Source organism: Folsomia candida, unplaced genomic scaffold, assembly GCF_002217175.1.
Source record: "Folsomia candida strain VU population unplaced genomic scaffold, ASM221717v1 Fcan01_Sc072, whole genome shotgun sequence".
NCBI classification, from domain to species: Eukaryota; Metazoa; Arthropoda; class Collembola; order Entomobryomorpha; family Isotomidae; genus Folsomia; species Folsomia candida.
In genome coordinates this window covers 24,404-46,366 of record NW_019091264.1, presented here as the reverse complement: position 1 = coordinate 46,366, position 21,963 = coordinate 24,404, and the positions used below count along the sequence as shown (strand labels likewise).

General features: G+C 37.2%; 1 protein-coding gene across 2 annotated transcripts in view; it reads right to left on the bottom strand.

Annotated features, from left to right (window-relative positions):
• Positions 1–21,963, bottom strand: part of LOC110862840 (titin) — a 77,444-nt gene that overhangs the window by 53,309 nt on the left and 2,172 nt on the right. For both annotated transcript variants that reach the window (XM_035845882.1, XM_035845883.1), the window contains exon 2: positions 8,357–8,406. The gene's annotated coding sequence lies outside the window, so the exon portion shown is untranslated. The remainder of the gene's footprint in view (positions 1–8,356; positions 8,407–21,963) is intronic.

The window sequence follows — 21,963 nt, the reverse complement described above, 5'->3', positions numbered from 1 at the left end:
GCTAAATAAATTCGGACAACCTGCGGAAAGTGATTTGCTAAAAAATTTGCGTTTTTTATGGCACAATGAACCTACCAAATTGGGACAGTTTTCCCTTAATGACACGAATAAGCGGTCCCATTTCGCGGAAAATGTAATGATTAAACAAACTAATAAATAAAGCGACAAGCAAACTAGGCAAAAACTACGTGCAAAAATATGCAAAAAATCCTGTACATTTTTTTCTTACTTAAAATATCTCGAAACCGATACATACCATTCACAATTTTGAACATACATATTTCCGTATTATTACTCAGAAATCGTCGCTTTATCCGTGAAATTATTTTGACGAGGTGTGTGCCTACCCGGAATGGCACGTCAATTCCATAAATCGCATCTGCCATCATGTCCTGTTCTGTGTGGGTCTCACGTGAGTGAAGGGGTAATTAACTGCACCTGTTCCTTTACTTTCACCAATTAGACTTAAGTAGAGGATTACTTTTCCTCCTCGCACGTTGCCCCGTTCGCCAAATACTTTCTTCTCCTTCGTCTCCATAATAATTAATTATATTCTGGGCAGCACTGACTGCATGTACTGCTCGGCAGGCCGGGGAGGGCGATAAATTTTAATTGTTTCTTTTCGTCCAGACGTAGATTTGATTTTATGTAACAAGTTCCCTGCCCTCGTCGGAATACGAAATAAGTTTGATTTGCTCTAAACGCGCTTTCCATTAATTATTAATATTCTCTCCATCTGTGAAACTCATTCGTTTCATTGGACTGGGCAAAAATTAGCTGGGGAATACGTACGTATTTATATAGATCCGAGAGTTTATGAGTGGGTGGCTTGACTACTTGCATCCAGGAGAAAGTTGAATTTTCTCCCTTGCTAACACGTCCTCGTCATCCGTTCGTCCATCCCCTCGAGCTTCTCTTACTGTCCTTCATTTTTCATGAAATTTCAAAAAAGTTGACAACAAAAGTTGAGTCGGGGAGGATGAATTTGATAATGGTGGATGAGAATAATGTACATACGGATGAACGGGGAGGCCAAAAAGAAAGCTACGTGCCTTGAAATGTAAAGTGCTTTGGGGAGAATGGGGAGAAGAAAAGTTTTGATAGGCGTTGTCGTCGGCGGGGTTGAAATTTAGTTCGATACACGAATTGCATAATATGGACGGAGAAAAAAAGTGAAAGTCGGGGAATTGATGACCCGTTATGTAACAATAATAAGTATTTTGCTGTTCGGGTGTGAAAAATTTGATAAGGAAATTATCAAATTGGGAACATGTATTTTGAACTTTCCCTCGCCCAATAATTTGTGCCGGTGGTGGTAGATAAGTTAGTTACGTATGTGGTATGCACACCTTATCTTGTCGGGTAAGTCAAATCGGTGAGTAATTTGGACAGGGGGGACATCATTTGGGCCGTATTATCAGGAAATGTTACAGAATATGTTGTGTGTGTGTGTGTGTGGTTAGCTTTTTGACTATTTTGCCCGCCACGAACCATACTTTTCCTGGTATGAATGCATGAGATGCAAAATAGGGAAGGGACAGATAAGAGGAAACAAGTTTCCAAAATTTGCCTGAGGTCTGCAAAAACTTTCCTTTGCATAAATACAAGATAAGTTCATCTACGGAAAGATGAGGACTGAATGGGAAATATTGTCAAATATCTCGTTTCCCTGTTACGAGGAAAGTTTCCAGGCCAGGATTTATTTGGATGGTGGTGCGGAAATTTTGCAGGGTTGCTTGCTGCTGTCTCTACCATAATGTGGCGATGATGTTGCATTTTTTCGGATAAAAGTAATCACATCGACTCGACTACCACCTAAAATCGTTAAATAGAATGACAGGTTTACACAGTGTGGCGTGATAAGTTCCCTCTGACCTTATATTATTTTGACAAGTTTTGCTGTCCATTTTTTGGCATTGGTTACATAACAGTTTCTGGGAATATGAGTTAGAAATACTTTCTCCAAAATGGGAAAACAAAGACAAGTTGCATAATTCTGGTCCACAGTTACGTCTAACTTTACACTTTCATTAGACAATTCTGCCCTCTCATCACATCGCGTCGGATGGAATGACAGGCAGAGAAGAAGTGAACAGCTAGCCACAAATAATTCCTAGTGCAAGCCGTGCAAGTGTAAATAATCCATTAAATAGAATGTTCATCCATTCTTCTTATTAGTATTATTTCCTGTCGGCCTTGTTGCAGCAGCTGCATTGAATTCTGCAATTTACAAGTTTCTCTCTCTCTCTTCTAATTTAGGAGGATTTCATCTCCACGAAATTTAGTGCTACACCACAATAGGAGCTGTTTGCTTGTTTTACTTACTTTCACTCGGAGAGATATGTTTGTGCGTGGAATTCCAAAAACTACTGCTTTCCCTTGTCTGTCTTTTCGGGTGTCCGTCTGTATTTTATTTTATTTTCGTATCGTATTACATAACATTACATTATTTGGGATCGCGTTACGTACGTACGCACCAGAAATCTAGAGAACTGCACTTTTGCCTGCCTGCGGTGCTGAGTTGGTTGGTTGCTGCCATGTCCGTGGCAATGATGCAATTTAGTGCAACTGTGTGTGCAAGTATGGCTATGAGCTTAAATACGGGTAGAGAAGCGGAAGTATAAAAGTGTGAGGTTCAGTTTCGTTACTTTACTTTGCTTTCTCTCTCTCTCTGGCTTTTATTTGATTTACACTTAGAAGAACTGCGAACTAACAAAGTTTTCAGGGATCTTGTGGAAAAGTGGGGAATCTAATGGTTAGTGGTGTGGTGGTTACATGGATTGCAGTGGCCATGTTTATTAGGGACGGAGGACCAACTGAGGTGGGTGATTTCGTTTAAGGGGGAAAATTGGAAAGTTAAATAATAAGGGTGTACACCTACTGGTTAAGTTTAATTTCAAGTTTCTCTACAATCTGAGAATGGGAAATAGAAATCAGATTCGAGTTTACTAATAGAGATTTTGTGTATTTTTTATATTAAAAAATTCCTGCTTAAATTTTTATGTTAGAAAATAAGTAGTTTTACCAAAAATTATATTTCTAGTGCAGAACTCCTTTTTATAATTAATTACAGAAGACCTAGACACCATGCAATCTAATAAATAGTTTAATTTATACTAATATACGCGTAAATATTTATTTTGACGTTTAAGCATACAAATTTTGTAATTTAACAATTAGCTAAAAATTCGCAATTAACTTTAACATTTACCTAAATTATAAATTAACAAAATAAATGGCCCCTCGCGATTACACAATTGCCCACGTACTCCTAAATATTCCATAAAAAACTCCAGCAAGTAATACAGTATTAGCGAAATAAATAGTAAAACCGGGACCATGTCGAGAAAATAAAAGGCTCCACTAAAACTAAAACCATTGCACTTCAGGTTCTTCCCTGAAAAAAATAGGCATTCAATTTGCACCGGAAGGAAATCCTGCTCAACATATTACCATTACTACCAGACGGACCAGGCATGGACGGGACGACCACAATTCTACTCCATACTCCACCACCATAAACTTTCCCCGAGAAACTGGTGCCTTCACTTGTCCATTTTTATAGAAAATCACGGAAACCAACTCGTACAATTTTCCCTTTTCGCTTAAATTTCCTATACGATCACACTCTAAATAATTTGGAGACAAATAGACTCACGGAGGTACAAGAGTGATCTATTTTTGGGTAATGATTAAGGAGACGTTTTGCCACTAACGGGAAATAATTCAACAATTCGTTCACCAAACACATGTGACGTCGGATTAAAAAATTCAATATTTTCACGGCACAAAAAATCTGATAGTTAGTTAAATATGTTTAATTTTCAAATCAATTGACTTGAAGAAGGATCAAGAAGGTACGAAAGCTATCAATAAATTGTTGAAAAATGCAACCCCAAACCGTGCAAAATAGTATATTAAATGTTCAATTTTTTAAATACCGACGTCACGTATGTTTAGTACACTAACTTTCGACTTATTTCCCTCTGGTGACAAAACGTCTCCGTAATAATCACCCAAAACTAGTACCTCTCTCCACGGGTGACGATTTTTCTCCAAATTATTTAGAGTGCACCAACCCAACTCGTATGGAGAGGTGCCACCCACATAAAATACGACCTTGCCTACTTCTTCCCAAAGTAAATAAGAAACCTGGTCCAATTCCGAATAATAAAATGTGAACAGATTTGCAAAAACTTTCCCCACATTTTTCCTCATTACTTTCTCGGCCATGGCTAATTTAAAGTAAATTTACTACAGCACGGTCTGATTTTTCTTTGGGAAATCATTGCATAAATCAGCGCAGAACCTCGATTGATTTCCAGGCATACTTTTTCCCTCGCAAAATTGCTTTCTCCTCTCGCTGTATCGACTTATTTATGCGTTGACTTTCTCCCACTTTGTAACTTATTTAGGACCTGGAGCGAACAAGAGTAAGGCAGAGTAATAAAGGGGATGGATTGCGTCGTTACTTTTACAAACGAGAGTTCTTATTACATTGGCTTTTCGCAATTTAAATGATTTATCTCGTTAGCTTAAAATATTTGGGTTAATGGGTGCGAAACTATATGTGGTGGGGCGCTATTATACAAAACCACAGCAAACTCGCTGCAGGACAAACACCACCAAAAAACAGGAGCAGATTGTTTCCCACTTTTTTGTCTTCAATATTCATTAATTCTTGGTGTGTACCCACCTTCTTCGCTCACAATACCTGGAAAAAGACTCAATTAGAGCCCATCCTATCCTACACGGTGGTGGGGAAAGTGGAAGTAAAATTAATTTCCGGTCAGGCAAGCAACTTTATATTAAACAAAACCTGTAGGTTCGCCGGGTCCATAAGTTCGTGCCTATTTTTTCTGTTTACTTACTTTCACCACTTCATTGTTCACCTTTCAGCCCGTTATAAAGTAAATATTCTCACAATCCATATTCCACTCGGGTCGGTAATCTCCTCTTCTCAAATAATGTGAAACGTGTCTACAAGAAAGAAAGAACAAGTGTCTGCACACATCACTTTACTTGACGTCGCACTCAACACGTGTCCCATTACGGAAAAAATGCGGAAAGCTCAGGATTCATAAGATTGTTGATCACCTGTCAAAATTCGTTAGCGTGCGAGTCACTGGAGAGAAAATGGGGTTGAATTCGGTTATTTTGTTACCATTGTTATGCATTAGACTCATCAGGATGTTGTGTTGTCTTGTCAGACACGATCCATATCGACGGGATGGATGCAGACGTGTGCATCCATCGAATTCCGTCGTGCCATCATTTATTCTCGGGCAGAGGAATGGAATGCATTTAAAACTTGACCATTCATAATGTGAAAGGCTGTGTGGGTGACTTTTTATTGTGAAGAAGAGCAATTTTGTACGCTTTTTTGACAACCTCTAAAAAAAGCTACAAAACTTCACACTTCTTCTTTTTTCGTGTAGTTGATAATGATGAAGATGCTGAGTGACAGATCCATTTTGTAAATGGTGCTGGCCTGCTCGGGAGAGAATCTCATCTCCGCTGTGGCCACATTTTTTATTTAGTGCGTTACTTTTACTTTACTTGTGTTAAAAGAGTAAGGAAAAAGAAAAAGGCGGCCACAAAACTGACATTTTCTCTCAAATTCTATCAACATCATCCATTTATTAGGGATATATATCCGACAGTATTAATGTGAGAGGAATGAAGTGGTGGTGTGACTTTTTGTGGAAAAAGGATGAGAAAAAGCTCGTTTTTTCAAGGTTGTCAAAAAGATTCATGCAAGTTGTCTGGAGGTTTTTGTCCGCAGAGTTGAACGTTTAAAGAAGTAAGATTTCCTAAATAGAAAGTAGCATTACGTAATAGACATAATCTTCAAACATTCAAATCTGTATGCTGTTCTTGCTGATCTTTAATTACAAATTAATATTTTCCACAGTTATTAAATTTTGTTATGGCGTTGGATCGTACAAATTTAGATTTTATAATTTTATATTTCATATTTACGATGAAATTGAAATAAAATCAAGCTAAATTTCAAGTTTTAAATTTTGACAATTATCATAACTATGAAAAAAAAACTTTGTGCATAATAAATAATAATAAAACAGCAATACAAAAAACGCAACACTCCTCACGCAAAACGTAAAAATTATTCCTCATCCACGTAAAAATTCCAAAACCACGCACTCATCCTTCTCAGGACAACCTTAACCCTTAAAATTCCCCATTTTCTCAACAAATTCCACATAATCATACTTTTATATTGCTCTTTTTTGCATAAAGGTCACATCTTGATGGAATTTGTACTCATGAAAAACCAGTTCAACTACTACACACAAAGATATCTCTCTTCTCTCTATCCGAATAAAAAATACTGCCCAGGACTTCTTCCCAGCACAATAACAACGAGCAACTACATACGTAGCGAGTGAGATAGGGACCAACCCCGTAAAAAAATGTTGTCATACTCTCATCCGAATAATGGGATTACCTTCTCCTCCTCTGCTTTGCCTGCCTTATTGCATTTAGCAGTCGAGAGTCGAGATTGTGTGTCCCATTGTGTGTCTCAAGTGAGTAAGTGAACCGAACATGGTGTGGAGCACTTTCTCCTTTCAATCCGAATTTTTGACCGTAACGGAACCAAAAAAGTGAGCAAGTGGAGTGCACCGTGAGGGTCTGGGTAGATGCAGGAAATATGATTTGATGGGATAATAAACTGAGAATAAGGAGAAGACCTAGGCACGAAATGTAACATATTTATGTTATACCCACCATCTCTTCCTTTGAGCCTTTGACATGTCGTAAATAAGAGCATTATAATATATTACGTAATGAAATATGCACCTTATCTTTTTTCCTACTTTGAGAGAGAGCCGTCCATGTTGTGTTATTATGTACGAATCCCTTTTTTTAGACTCGAGCTCTTGAGCAATCTGGATTGGATACAAAGGGAAAAAGAATTTTACTTGGTCTCTTTCTTGTAAATAGATCAAGAAAAGGGAATGGTTCAGGGGAGCTTAGTTGGTTGGTGAGAGGAGGAGTGAGGTTTGGTTTGGTGGGTAAGTAAAAATATTATTTTACAAGTTTTTCCATTCGTGATTTTCTCCTCGATAAGCTGAAGACCTGATGATTCTCTTGTTTTTAAAGAGAGTAAAACTGAAAATGAGGGACACTTTGTGTAGTGAAAATTGTAGAGAAAGTTGTAGTTGAAAAAGTTTAATACTTTTTGGAAAGAATGACACTGCAGGCGATCACACTTATATTCCTGATTATAATAGATGATTATAACCAGTTTGTTTTAATACCAAGAATGTAACATGCCAATGAAGTATGAAAAAGCGTAAAAAATAAAAATAATCAATCTGTGAAAAATACCGAAATTGTGTATGCATCCAAATAATGAAGTAATCCTACACAAAACATCTTCTAATCGAGTTGATGTTCATTTTCCAAGTTGTGGAGAAAGTTGCAAACTTTTGAAGCCATGTAAAACATCTTCAAAGATAAAATGAGATTGATTCCAAGAAAACTCGTCAAATCCTGATTTTTTTCTTCGTCCACCAAAGGATCCACCTTCACCAAAATGTTTTATGTATATACAACCTTCAGAGTAAATTCGTCCATCCAAGTTTAATGATGACTCTCAACATGAAGAAAAATGTAACACAATCCTGTAATCTTCCACGCAAGAAAACAAAAACAGTCGATGTATCAGTTCACTCGGCTTGTTGCATTTTTTCCTCAAAAAACTTAACCGTAAATTGCAAGCTTAACAATAACATTCTTTTCATCATGAAATGAGAGAGTTCTCTCAAACAAAGAAAAAAATCGCTCGCCTTCAACATCAATTTCCTTCCATGGCGTGCTCTAAAACAAAAAAAAAGGTGGACGTGAAGTTGAATTCCCACTTTACAAAGAGAAAGCGAGCTGATTGAAAAATTTTCAATTTTCGTTCCCACTTTGGCAAATTGTGCAGTTTCATCTCATCCCTGGCCGCCTACCTGCGGTATTAAACGTGATGTAAGTTGTGCGGTATCGGATCATGACGAGGACGACGACGATTAGCTCGAGGGAGGCAAAGATGTTACTGCTTTTGTTCTGCGGAGTGAAATCAAGATTTTGTGCACCACCGACAACGACGACCTGACTTTGAGGACCGTGAAGGTGGTTGGTTGGTTGGAGGCTTTACTTGTACTTTAACTTAACTACTTAACTTTGCCATGCACTTTGTATGTACTAACGGCGTCCCCTGGGCAAGGTCAGATCATGTGGTGAGCGTTGCATGACGGCCTTATATAAGTTGAAATCATCTCTGCCTACGTATCCATCGGGTAGAAGGATGTTATACAATTATGAAGGGAGTTTTCTATCTGCTTACCTTTCCCTTTTCTTGGGAGTGGATTGGGAAGATCGGCAATTTTTGGAGTTCTGTAACAAGAAAAAAAAGTAGAAATTAATTAAATTTAATGGGCATGTTTTTAGTAAATTATTTTGTGGTTGATTTATTAAGATTGTAAATTTATAATTTTTGGTAGATTTCAATGCCAAAATGATTATTTAAATAGATATGAAGAAGTATTTGTATTTTAGATGAGGTCCTTCTGACTCATAAGCATGTGCGAAATGAATTAAGGAGTTGGTTATTAATTACTATTTATTAGAATAGCTGTCATTATTGGTACTCTGAACATGTTGTTGAAACACACACAGTTCATGCAAGTATTTATGTAGTAGTGCTCGTTTAATTTCGACGTCTGTTTGTTTTTTATTCAGATGTTTATAAAAATTTGAAATATGTTATTTTTGAAAAGTACAAGTTTTCAGATGTTTCCAAATTTGTTTCCAAAATTATTGGTGAACTGGTTACATTGCACACCTGCCGGTAATAATTAACTATGCTCGTTTCACTGTATTATTGGATTTTTTTTGTCTCTCTATCTCTGTCTTTGTCTGTTGTATATTTATTATATATCCACACACGTGTCGAGCCTGCCTGTAAGCTGCATATACTTTATCTCCATCTACTTTACAAATTTTATCCCTCTCCACCCTCCTTCAAAATTATATTATTGTTTCAAATCCATGTATTTTTTGACACTTTCACAAAATCCTCTACGTTCCGCCGCTTCATCATTAGTCGCATATTTCGACACGTAGTTTAAAACACCGTCTGGCGTGGAGGAAAGAACAGAAGAAAATAGTGCGCTCTCTCTCATTCTTTCACTTTCACTTTCTTCACCCCCATCAAAAAGAGAAGTCTTTCTTTTTAAACTGAAAAGTCAAAGAGAAATAATCCAGCTTTTTCCGTCTTCTCCTTTTCTTTTATTCATTTCCCTCATCTTCCCCATTCAAATTCGCCTTCACATCATTCCTCTGTGTGGCCCGACGTCTCCTTCGTCTCGTCCTTTCAAAGGAAAGAAAGTGTTTTTTCCTCCACACTGCGAGACATACTGTGCGTGGAGGCTTTATTGAAAGTCAACATCACAACTTTTCTTTCCCTCTCCCCAACTTTTGCAGGATTTGGACTTATACGCGTGGAATTAGGTATGCCATGCTATACCCGGTTTTTAGTGGGGCTGGTGGATTTTTATTTTTCTGAATGCAACAAGCCATGGCCGTCGGACTTAGGTAGACGGACAGACAGACAGCAGTAGGCATGGTGGGAAAGAAGGAGAGAGAAAAAGACACAAGGCTTTGTTTTCCTCCGTCGTAAATAAGACCTTGCCTAAGGTCGTTGTTGCCGTCTTGGTTGCATGGATCCAAAAATGGAGAATGGTGGTCACGGGGTTTTTGCATGTTTGCCAAAATGAAGGTGGTGGAATTGTTGGAGAGACTTGGAAAGTATGTAGCAATATTTGCATAAATGCTGAGAAGATTTGCTTTACTTTTATTATGCAAATCTCAAAATTTTATGTAATATGTTTGGCTTGTAAAAATTCATTTGAGTTGAATTCTATGTTTCATGTTTTAGTGTTAGTTAATAAATAGCTTTAATTGCTGCTGAAATTTTTAAAATGTTTGAATTATTTTTTTTAATACGATTTTTTAATGCAATGTCGTAATTTGAGTGAGTTAGAAGTTATAAGTAGAAATTATTGTTACATATATGTATTGCCCTACAAAGTTTAAAGATACGACCAACAGCTTCGACCAAAGCCTCTTCACATTTACAAAATATCACATTCTTTCATTTCTGAAATCTTGAAAAATAAAATTTTACTCAAATTTAAGAATCGCATACATATAAAACATTAATAAGATTAAGATTAAAGGATGCACTCCTCCCTCCCCATACATATTTCTCCAGCATTACATGTCACATCCAATCCACCCCAACAAGATTCCACCCTGATTTACATAAAATAACATGCATCCTGCACTCCCACAAAAAAATGCATCTTTCCAAACTCGTATACCATGATTAGGGGTTCCAGTCCCGGGATTTTTCGGGATTTAATTCCCGGGAATTCCCGGGAAACGGGATCCCGAAATCCCGGGATTTGAATGACTGAAATCCCGGAATTTCGGGATTTTTCAATTTGTCATTCAGAAGTGAAATTACTTGTAATTTACTATTTTAATAGCAGTTTTATATAATTTTCGGTTATATGATTGGTAAGAAAAAGCTTTGAAGAGCATAACCAGTCAAAATTGATCCTAAAGTCGAAAATTTACATTCTAAACAATATTGGTAGCCGTATTTTTCGAATATTCATCCAAATTTTGTATTTAATTCACAAATAAAATTTTTAATACAACATGGAACTTAAAATTTTCTAATTTAGATGTCAGATATTAAATTGAAGCAACAAGAACGCCGTATTTTCGGCATAATTATGGAATCCGAAATCACGTATGCCCAAAAACACTAAAACGTTACAAGTGATTCCAAATTTTAGTCGATGAATTTTAGGCTGAATGAAAAGCTTTTTGACTGAACGAGGTAGTTCGTATATTTGAGCTTGAAATTTTTGAATTGCCAAATTCCATGTCCAATTGTAGTTTTTGAATAATTGTTCGCGATTTAGGCCAAATAATACTGCTAAACTTAAGTTTGTGCATTTCTGGTTAACATGGTGGCGAACCCTTGATTAATTATTTATGTTTTCTGGAATGAAATTATCAAACTTTTTCTCATCACCTCTCCAAGATAGATGACGAAAATTGAGCTACCACAATACATCGAAATTTTGCATTTATCATAGCAGGCAAAACAATATGCTCGCTAATTTATGTTACTATCATGTGTATGCCAGAAAATAGCATACTTTATAATAATACTTATGAATGCACATATTTGGAAAACACACATCAGTAGATATGTAAATATTATGTAATATGTAATGTAAGTATTATAAATATGCTCAGGCTCGGTACTTTTAGAGCCATGTGCACCATAATTTGACTAAGTTATACGGTAATATTTGAATTTCGGGAAAAAATCCCGGGATTTGTCACGGCGAAAACCGGGATTCCCGATTCCCGGGATTTAAAAAATCGTCCGGGATTGGAATCCCTAACCATGATGCGTAACTGAAATGGGAATTACACACAAAACGAATACATCACTCCCAAAAAGTAGAAACAGAAAGTAAAGTCATTTTTGGAACGGAACTAAATTCAAAAGTCAAAACTGTTCATAGATTCAACTTAAGATTTAAGACGGAGAAAGTACATCGTTTCACATCCTTCCTTCCGTTCTCGTTTCTCTCCTCCTTGGTAAAAAATGCGCTATACGCACCCACGCACGTAGATCCACATAAATCACACCATACAAAATGAACATACGCAATACAAATACGCATTTTTATTTACAGAATGATTTACATGTTTAAATAAATGTTTAAAAACTTGTACCCCATTTTCGCACAAGAAAAACAACAACAGCGAGAAATGCTTGCATGTATGCAGGGAGGGAATTGTAGTACAGTAATCGGAGCGCAGTAATAGGACCAATTTGTCAAGAGGAAATTGCCACCCGGCAAGAGGAGAGTCACATTATATCGTGTCACGTTTTTTATCGCTCGCACTCCAGCATCCATTTCCGGACACGAGTGTTTGTAGCTCAAGTGTTAAATCTTTGTGGGAGACTTCCTCTCCTTTCCAAAGAGATGAAAGCAGAGAGAGAAAGTAAAAGCGAGAATTAAAATGTGCGTAAATTACCAAGAGGAATGAAACAAAGTGCTGTTTAGTTAGAGACGGGTTTTCGTTTTTTGGCTCATTTTGATAGATAATTTTTTGTAATACAAAAATTTGAAAATTTGGTTCCAATTTATTTCATAAATGCGATTTAAGTTTTTTGTAACACGGTTTCCAAATTACTTAAGTTCTTAATACGTTTCGAAAACTTGTCGGAAATTAGGAACGGCACGCGTGTCTCACAACTTCTTCCTCATCAAGTAAATTAGCTCCACTTCAGTCCCAGTATTCAATCACAATATCCTCTCCATCTCATGATGAGATTCTCACTGTTATTAACTACATTAACGTCACGATTGAATTTCTCTCGTAAACTTGGGTTCGTATTCTTCACCCAAATGAAAACCAAGCCTGACTCGACACGAGTGATAAGTTAATTTTAATTCACTCCTCCTTAAAACAGGAAGTTGGTTGGTTGGTGGGGTTGGATGACTGGATGTGCAGTACGACTGGATTGCATTGTGTGGCATAAATTGGATGCAATTGTTCGTCATACTGCATGGTTATGTATGTAGCTACACAAAATAGGACTCGATACCCAGCCCAGAGTTGTACTCATTAACAAATAATTAATTTAAATGCTGATAAATGTCATCTTGTCCTCCTTCTCGAAATACAGAAACCACAAAATATGACCATAGTTTCGGATCCCACTAGTTTTGTGTACCAGCAACCAGCCTTATTATTTATGTAGCTCGACGGAACCTTGAAATGCATTCTGGCACTCAAATGCATACAGCCTGAATTACTTACATGGAGAGAAAGAGAGAGAAATCTGAATAATTTTCCCATCCAGAAAACTAACTTGTGTGTATGATACGTACTTGGCAAAAGTAACCAACTCCTTAGTTTTTAAGGAAAGGGAATCGTGGCACAAAAAGACCTCGAATAATAGTCTTTAGACATTTTTGTATCAGTTTCTCCCAGCATAATTTTTGTCCCTTTTTCTCTCAAGACTCGTTTAATGAGCACTTTTAAATCTTAATCTTTGCTTTGTCTTCCCCATTAATTAGAACTTATTTGATATGCTGCTGCTTCTTCTGCTGCTGCTTCTCCTTTGCATGGAATATATTCACCACACCACACAAAACCCACACCGGAATGAAGACGAAAATCTCCAGAGTAAAGTAAAAGTAAAGATGGAAATCTGCATTTCTGAATTGTAAATTCTCATCTGTGTTCTTCTACTCTGGGATGATTCTCAAGTGAAGTAAAAGCACGACAAATCCGCACTTTACGGAATTTCTTCGTCAGTCAGTACCACCCACCACCACCGCAAGAAGTGGCAGAGAGAGAAATCTCATGCATATTTTATCCGTATATGAAATCCAAAAAGTATTTCATTCTTCTTCAAACTCGCATCTTCTCAGTGTGCAAGCAGGGTGGCATGAAATGTGTAATGCAGTAGAAGAAAGAAAGAAATGCAACAAGAAGATAAGTAAGTGGGGAAAGAACCGGTGTGGATTATGACGAGGTCGAGGGACATGAAACCCACATGGGGAGAGATATTCGGAAAATGTTGGTTTTCTCAACAAAAGTGAATTTTTCTTTAGAAGAGTGCATAATTTCTGAGTGCATTTTCATATAGATTTTCATGTAGATGTGTTCCCATATGAATGTATAAGTGCATTGAGACCCTGACCAACCTCTACCTTGGCTTTTACTCTGATGACATGAATTATTGAAGTGTACCAGTTACATACATACATAATCCTTTTTGTCATATTTTAGCTCGAAAATATGTAAAATTTCATCACTCTCATTTTCCATCATAATTTAAAATTCATCAATTTTGCTGATGCATCACTACTCACCCGTCACTCAGATTGGGTCGCAATTATCGAATAAATTACAAAGGTGGAGATGAAATTAAGCTTAAACCGAGAAGATTCCACATTTTCCTCCAATTTAGTCCCTTCTCTTCTTCTCTACGAGTCCTTTCCGGTTCACATTTTGAGAAAACTGCTATGCAATCTCCACCTTAAATAAATTTGCCCCCGGCCTTCAGCCACATACATTTCGCACAGATCCTGTTATGTAGAATACAAAACGGTACGAGACGGTACTTATCTCCTCCCGATCGACCTGTTTCGTTTAAGATGTGAACCAAAATTTAATTTATAATCTTTTCCCCCTTCCAAAATGTGGACAGACAGCCGGTTCAACTTCCGGAATTAAGTAAGGAGGAGAATAGGGAGGAGGGATTGTGCCCGAATATATGCATACATAGAACTATTTCTCCTACTATTTCTACCATTGCAACAGATACTTAACACTTGAGGGAGAGTATTATTCCGGATTAGCACAGTTTCTTAATTAGAATTTAACTTGCTTGAAATTAGATTTACACTTGGGAAGAGGGGTCCCGGATTTTGTAAGGGTTGCAGGTCGCAGCGCATATTTTGGTGAGGCCTGGTTTTAAGAAGATTTGAAGGTGCAAGATGCGGCATGGTTGAATTGAGAATATTTTCGAAATTGTTAAGCTTTGCAGTCGCTGTTTAATTTAAATTTTCGGCCAATTCGTTTCTATTAAATATTTTAGTTCACAGAAGGTCATGTTCATGATTTAACACGAATACCGTTCAAATCAAACATTTTTATCGAGTTTTGATTATAAGAAAATCCGAAGGTGTAAGATGCAGCGTGGTTAAATTTTGAATATTTTCAAATTGTTCAACTCTAAAGCCCCTGTTTAATTTTAATTTTCTATCAATTCTTTTCTACCAAATATTTTAGATCTTACCGGTCCGCTTTCAGAATTTACGACGAACAATTTTCAAAACACCAATTTTTACTGTTAATTATCCACCAATAAAGTATTAACGAAACGTTTCAATTAATCGTTACGTGCCCTGATGACAAGTCTATCTCTTACTTTATTTCATTCCAAGGTATTCCAATATTAACAATCCCACACGACCAGTTAGAGCAATAAATTCTAATAAAATAGCAATAACAATAACAATAATCACGTCGCATCCGACATGCTCACTCAACGCAAACGGCGGATGAGGGGACGAAATAAAATCCATGGTCCAACCAAGAGGATCGAGGGTCAGTCCCACGGAAATATCGAGTGAATCGATTGAGAGCACATCGAAATCTACCCTCTCGTCCACGACACGAGACATTATTATTATCCAATCCAAACCTTATACCAAAAAAGTCCTTCTCGGATTATGTAACGTAACGCAATAAAAATATTTCCCTGGACATTTCCACGCCAAGATGTCCTCTTTTTTCCACAAAAAACCACTCACCTCAGCCGAATTCCAGTAAAAATTCACGATTCTTAATCGCACTTCGATCGCACTTCGCGTACGGCAATAGATAATTAATGATATCCTCGTAATTTGGTTCGCATCCATCACCACGATACTTACACGCACCGCATGCCCTACCATACCATTTGACAAAGTAGCCTAATTCCAATAAAAATTCGGTGTCAAAAGTCATTTATTTTCCGCACCATGCAATCCCTCCATTCTTGGTCATGTAATATTTAATATGGTTTTCCCTCCGCGACCGACAGAGAAGAATTACGGGAAGGGGCCGAGGGAGGAAGGGAGGAAGAAAGAAGTGTCACGTCATGTCGCCACGAGAAGCCAAGCCAGCCACTCGGCTGGATGATGCCTCCAAATAAATGCGAAGTGACACTCGGATGATGATCTATATAAGAAAATTGATGGGAAAGAAAGAAGCCACCAGAAAATATCTTCAAGTCATTGCGTATCTAATCAGGCATTCTGTTTGGCAGGACAGGGACAGGATTGTGTGAAGGGTGAACTGAATTCATAAATATTTTTTTATACTTTACTTTCAATCCATATTTTACACCATAAATGTTTACAAATTGGCAAAATTTGTCACTTGACAAACAAACAGCGGGGAAAGGAAAAAATTGGACCAACTTTTCCTAATTATTACTCCGTTATTCTGTTCTGCACTGCACATCGTCAAATGATTAATTAACTCGAACCCAGTCTTCCGTGCCAGTCCGCCAATTAATCAGCGTTCAATCATTTACTGAACCAAATTGCTGATACGTACACATACACACACGTAACTTCTTTCTCCGCCTCTATTTTATGGCGACGACTACGCAGTTATCGTTCAATATTGGGTTGCAACTTGACCAAAAATGAAGACTGGCATGAAATGACGACGACGACGACAACAAACGTGTGTATCGGACGGATAACGGACAAACTGCATCCAGCACAATAAGAGAGAGACTACGTAACCCTATTGCTTTCTTCCTCTCTCGGGAGACCACGGAGTGCAATATCGTCTGCCCATCATGCTATCAGACCTCTATCAAGGCATGGAAATAATGGAGAAATGATACAATTCCGTGAATGAGGAGGAGGACGGGGCGAAAACTTTACTGCTTTATTGTGAACCAAACTCCCTCGACGCTTTTACTCTCATTTCACGAGACAGAAGTGCATAATGGGGGAGGATGGATGACGACGCTTTGTGTTATTCTTATGTAATACAATATAATGTGTGTGTGACTATTTATCCGCTTGGCATTCACGTCATGTCGTAGAGGAAGAAAGGGAGAGTTGCATAATCATCTAAATCCATTCACTTTTAATTCACAAAGGACAACGTGCTCTCTTTATGGTATTAGTGAGTGATTGGTGTGGTGTGGTGGGGACTTATCGGGAAATGCAGATAAGTAGCTTGTACATATCGGAGTGATGGCTGAAAATGTATAGGTACGAGGGGTACGAATTATTTGAAAAGTTTGGTCAAGTTTGGTTCCGATTTATGTTTTTGCGGAAGTTTTATAAAAGTTGTAATTACGAAAGATTAAAATGTATAAGTAAAGAATGATTCTATTTAATAATAAAATTTTTGAAGTTCAGACTCGAATTTTTACCCTGAAAACGCATAAATTGTTTATATACATAGACTGCATGCATACAAAAGTGATGAAAAGAATCAGATTTTTTATCCCCTAACCTCCACCCCTCCTTCACTTTATTCCGAACCGTCTCCCCAAAAATCACTTGTTGTTACGCTTTTATTTGTAAAGAAATCCACTCAGAATCCACTTCACGTTCCGAAAAAGTACAGTAAAATAAATGTGTAGTGTATTACATGACAAAATAGACACCTCATAAATAAATGGATGAGAGTACTTACAGAGAGTTAAAAATCAAATAAAAATAAAAGTCACAAATAAAACAGTACAAATTATGCTTCAAAACTTCTTAATAAATCTATATTAAGCAATAAAATCGCATTAGTCGCTAATGAGAAGGTGAAATTTTTAGGTCTGAATGAATTTATAAACTTAAAAAAACTTGCAAAATTTGTAGAATTTCATAAAAAATTGTTACCTAAATTCGTTTGAAATATTCTGCGGCATTATTTACTTATTCTTCAACCGTAATAAATCCGACAAGAAATTGTATTCTATATCTTCCACGATTATTGTTTGTAAAATATATAAACAACATAAATCGGAATTAAACTTTACCAAACTTCTCAAATAATTGCTTTCCGTCATAACTTCGATACAAGCCTATCCAAATTTATAAATTTCTCAATTTCCGCTCTAAATAATTCCGGATGCATGTTCCCTTCCCTCCACTTCATCTCAAGTTCAATGTTTTTTATTTATTTACAGGATACAACCAGATCGACCCTGCATACTTACTTTCTTTGTCTTCCTTTCTCACTCAACTGGGGAAGAAGGAAAAAACGAAGCCCATTCTCGCATCAGGGGCATCCAAAATACCAACCCATCCGTCCACGGGGGGTACCCCCAACATTTTGACAGGAAACTGTACATACTGCTCCATTCGATCCCATCATGACCAAAATGCCGTGCCCCCTCCAAACAAAAACAGGCCGACAATGTCATACCCACCAACACTACCACTCGTTACGTCCGTTCCGCTACACCAACCAAGCAAAAGACACAGCACAGATTCACATTGAACCAAGAACAAACCCAGAACTTGATCAGAATTCGAAATCGTTTCCCAACAAGAAGCAAACGAGATGAAATAAATAAATAAATCTGACAGAATACTGACAGAGGGAGGAGGAGGAAACAACACCCATGAAACCCTTAGATACATATCGAGATGATCCCATTTTTTCCAGAAATTTCAAACCCTACGTCGAGATCACGACCACCACCCTTTCACGGAATCGATGCTGCCATGCCATCACACATTTCCCATGTTGTCGCTCTCCCATATTACTCATTCTGCACACATCCCCATATATTTTGATGCATTACATTGCTTTCATCACGAGAAAATGATGCAGTGCTCAGTTGGGAATTTGCCTCATTTTTTTTGCCACGAGAAATGATGCAAATTGAAATGGATTGTATCCTGTTTTCGCAGAATCAGCAACGAATGACGAGTGGACTTCGCACCTCGAGAGAAGAAAGTGAAAGGATCCAAGAGAAGATGATCTGTGCTGGTTGACTCTCATCTGATTCTACGTGGCAATAATAATGATGATTATGTCCGTAAGTTTTGATTTCGAAACCGAATAGGACAAACCATTAAGAGGGGAAAAGTCTGCTAATGATTTCCAAAAAAATAGAAACCTTATTCGTTCATAAGAATTTCTTGTTTTTGCGTCATTAACAAAAGTCACATGCAACTGCTCCAACTTTCATTTCGGTTTGTCTTAAGTTTTATAAATATAGGCAGATTCTAGCAGAAAATATCTTTCCTTATCAAATAATGAGATTGGCTGCATTGCCTTTGACACAAGAATAATGAGAGCGGAGTCAAGAATGGAATGCAAATGTGAGCTGCAATCCAGTCCTCATTATCTAACTCACTGATGACGACTATTCTACTTTCTCCTCCCCCAAAACCTACCAAGATTTAAAATAGATTAATCATTTCTTCTACTCGTCTGGTCTAAACCTTGATGACATTTTCCATGTAGGAAAGATCACCATGTTATGAAAGTAGTCTTCTTGATGGACGGACAAGGGTGCATAAATTTGAATAAAATAAAATTTTGATAAACTTTCTCCCAATGGAGGATCAAAATTTTGCCAATGTTTGGCCTGGGAAATTGTCAAAAGTGCATCTTTTCAGATGATAAGAGAAACTAAAGTAAAGTGAAAGTGAAACTAATTCAATCGTTGAGATCGTTCTATTTTGGGAGAAAGTTTGACTTATTTACTTCTTTCACTTTCTCTCTCTTCCGACCTAATTCTGATTTGTTACTGTTGTGTGTTTCCGATTTCTTGCACAAAAGTATTGGCTCCATCCTCCCACATGATCACGACAAGAATGAGGACAATGAATGAATACATAAAAGTGGATTGTGTTTGTTCATTCAACTTTTCACCAGAGTGAAAGTGAAGAACTCTTTTTTAGCCTGGTTAGTACTGCAGCACTTGTTGGGTGGTTTTCCCTCCTCCTTGTCTGACGCTTGATCTTTCCTTTGTTATTTATCGTAACTTTGGCCAAGACTTAAAGTAATGTGACAATGAATTTGTCACATAAACTTGGATCAAAGTCAAACGTATTATAAGTTTGCCAAATAAAGTAAAGATTCCAATTTTCCTCACCAATTGTAGCCTAGAGAATTTATACAGTACAGTTCTCGTGACGATTCATGTAAATTCCGGCCCATATTACATTTAGGAAATGAAACAAGTGGACAAGTTTTTAAGAAATATTGAGTCTCGAACCACACTACTAAATATGTATAGCCATGTTGCATTCACTCTTCACACACACTTTCCCTCTTTCTCAATTTCATGTTCAAAGTGAAAAAGTTTGACACGTAATTGGCCAACTTTCCCTTCCTCCTCCGTTGTCTAGAAGAAAGCTTTAAAACTATGGACGAATTGTGTAACTGTGTATCGAGTCACGTCACAAGACGAGGAGAAGAAATGTCTAAAAGAATGGGAAGATTTTACAAAATCCAATCCTACATAACCCAGTTTGTTAACTTTATTTTATTTTATGAAAAGTCTGATTTTTTTAGACTACGCTACGATACATACGCGGAAGGACCAACTTTCCATAACTTATGACAAGTCGGAATCAAATCTGACTATCCAACTAAATCCAAAGATTCTTCTTGTATTATCTTTTACCCAACTTTCCCCACCATTTCTTTGACTTTATTGAGTGAAAATGAAACCAGATCGTGTATGTATTAAAAGAAAGGAGGAAAAGTGGAACAATTTGAATAATAATTTAAGCAAACTATATTTGAATGAATATAAAATAAACATGAAAACTTTTTCTAGTTCATAAAGAAGAAGAAGAAGGAAAAGAAGAAGTATGTAAAATGAAAAAAAAACTTTCACTTTCTTTTTCTTCTTCTGCCTTGGTCCAATTTCATTTCCGCGAATTCAAGCAAGTGCAGAAATGCAGATTATGGACCAATATCGCCACACACTTTGGATAAAGGAAGCATTCAATACGCTCCAAGGACGAGGTTTTGACATGCAAAATCACCGTATTGACTGACTTCTTTCCATATAGTGGGGCTTCTTTGGTTCTAAATTACGCTGTTGGGCTTACATGCATACGCCGCTGTGTCAATGTTTTTGAGAAATTCACTAGTAAGTTGGTCGTCTTCTTTCAATACATATTTCGATCCGACGACGAGGACGACGAAATGTCAGAGGGTTCAACTTTTATCCAATCCGGCGATAACTTTCCTACTTTGGCAGAATGGAGTCCAGATTTGTTAAAAGGGCAAGAAAAGCCTTGTCCTGCTTCTTTTACTCGGCAAACTTTTTAATGAAAAGGGATCTTCTTGTAAAGCAATTTAATTTAATTTAGGACAACTTTTAGAGGAAGATGATGTAGAGAGAGTGATCAGATCAGTGTATAAGCCATTTTCTGAAAGGGACTATAGCGCCTGTAGGAGCGTAATTCATTCCGGATGAAAATAAGTAAATGGATCACGGGATAATAGAAATGGTAATTCTGAAGAAATTTTGGGGAACGATGTTGTTAATGCTGTGATATTTATGTAGATCAAGTAAATACAAAAGTTTGCCCGTCATGGTCAGTTCGTTGCCAATATTGGTTTAAAAGTTTGAGAAATGGGACCAAATTTTGTGTCTTGCAACCCCGACATGTTTTTAAGAGTTAATTTTTAATGTAAAAAGTACATAAAAATACAGTGCATCCTATGATAAACTGCGTTTTTGCATTGCATCACTCTTCCCACAATACCTTAGTCACATGGAAGATACCCAAAAAATGTCTCACACTCCTACTATTTCTCCGAAATATCTAATCCAACATTTGTATTAAATTTTTAGAAAAGAGATCAAATTTTGATCTCATTTGGGTCTTGCATCACCCGACATATTTTTAAGAGTTGATTTTTAATGTGGTAAAAATAAACATAAAAGCACAATGCATCCAATCGTAACCTCGGTTTTTGTGTTACATAATATCACTCTCGCCACAATGCATAAGCTCTGTCGTCACATTAAAGATGCCCAAAATGTGTCTCACTGCGAAATACCTACCTACTCACTCACTCACTCACCCATCCACCACCAGCACCCAGACAACCGGATGTCCAACCTAATGTCTAACATTTGCCAAAAAATATGTAGACAAGAAAACGACCGAAATAACACCCGTGTCACATCAACATCCCACCCGCCCGCCTGCCTTCATCCATTGTTTGACTGTACGTGATTCAGGCCAACTTTCTCCTCTTACCAAAAACAGATATGTACGCACATTTGATCATGCACATAAAAATACGTGCGGCACGAACAAAACTTTCTCCTTCTTTCGCTATTTCTCTATT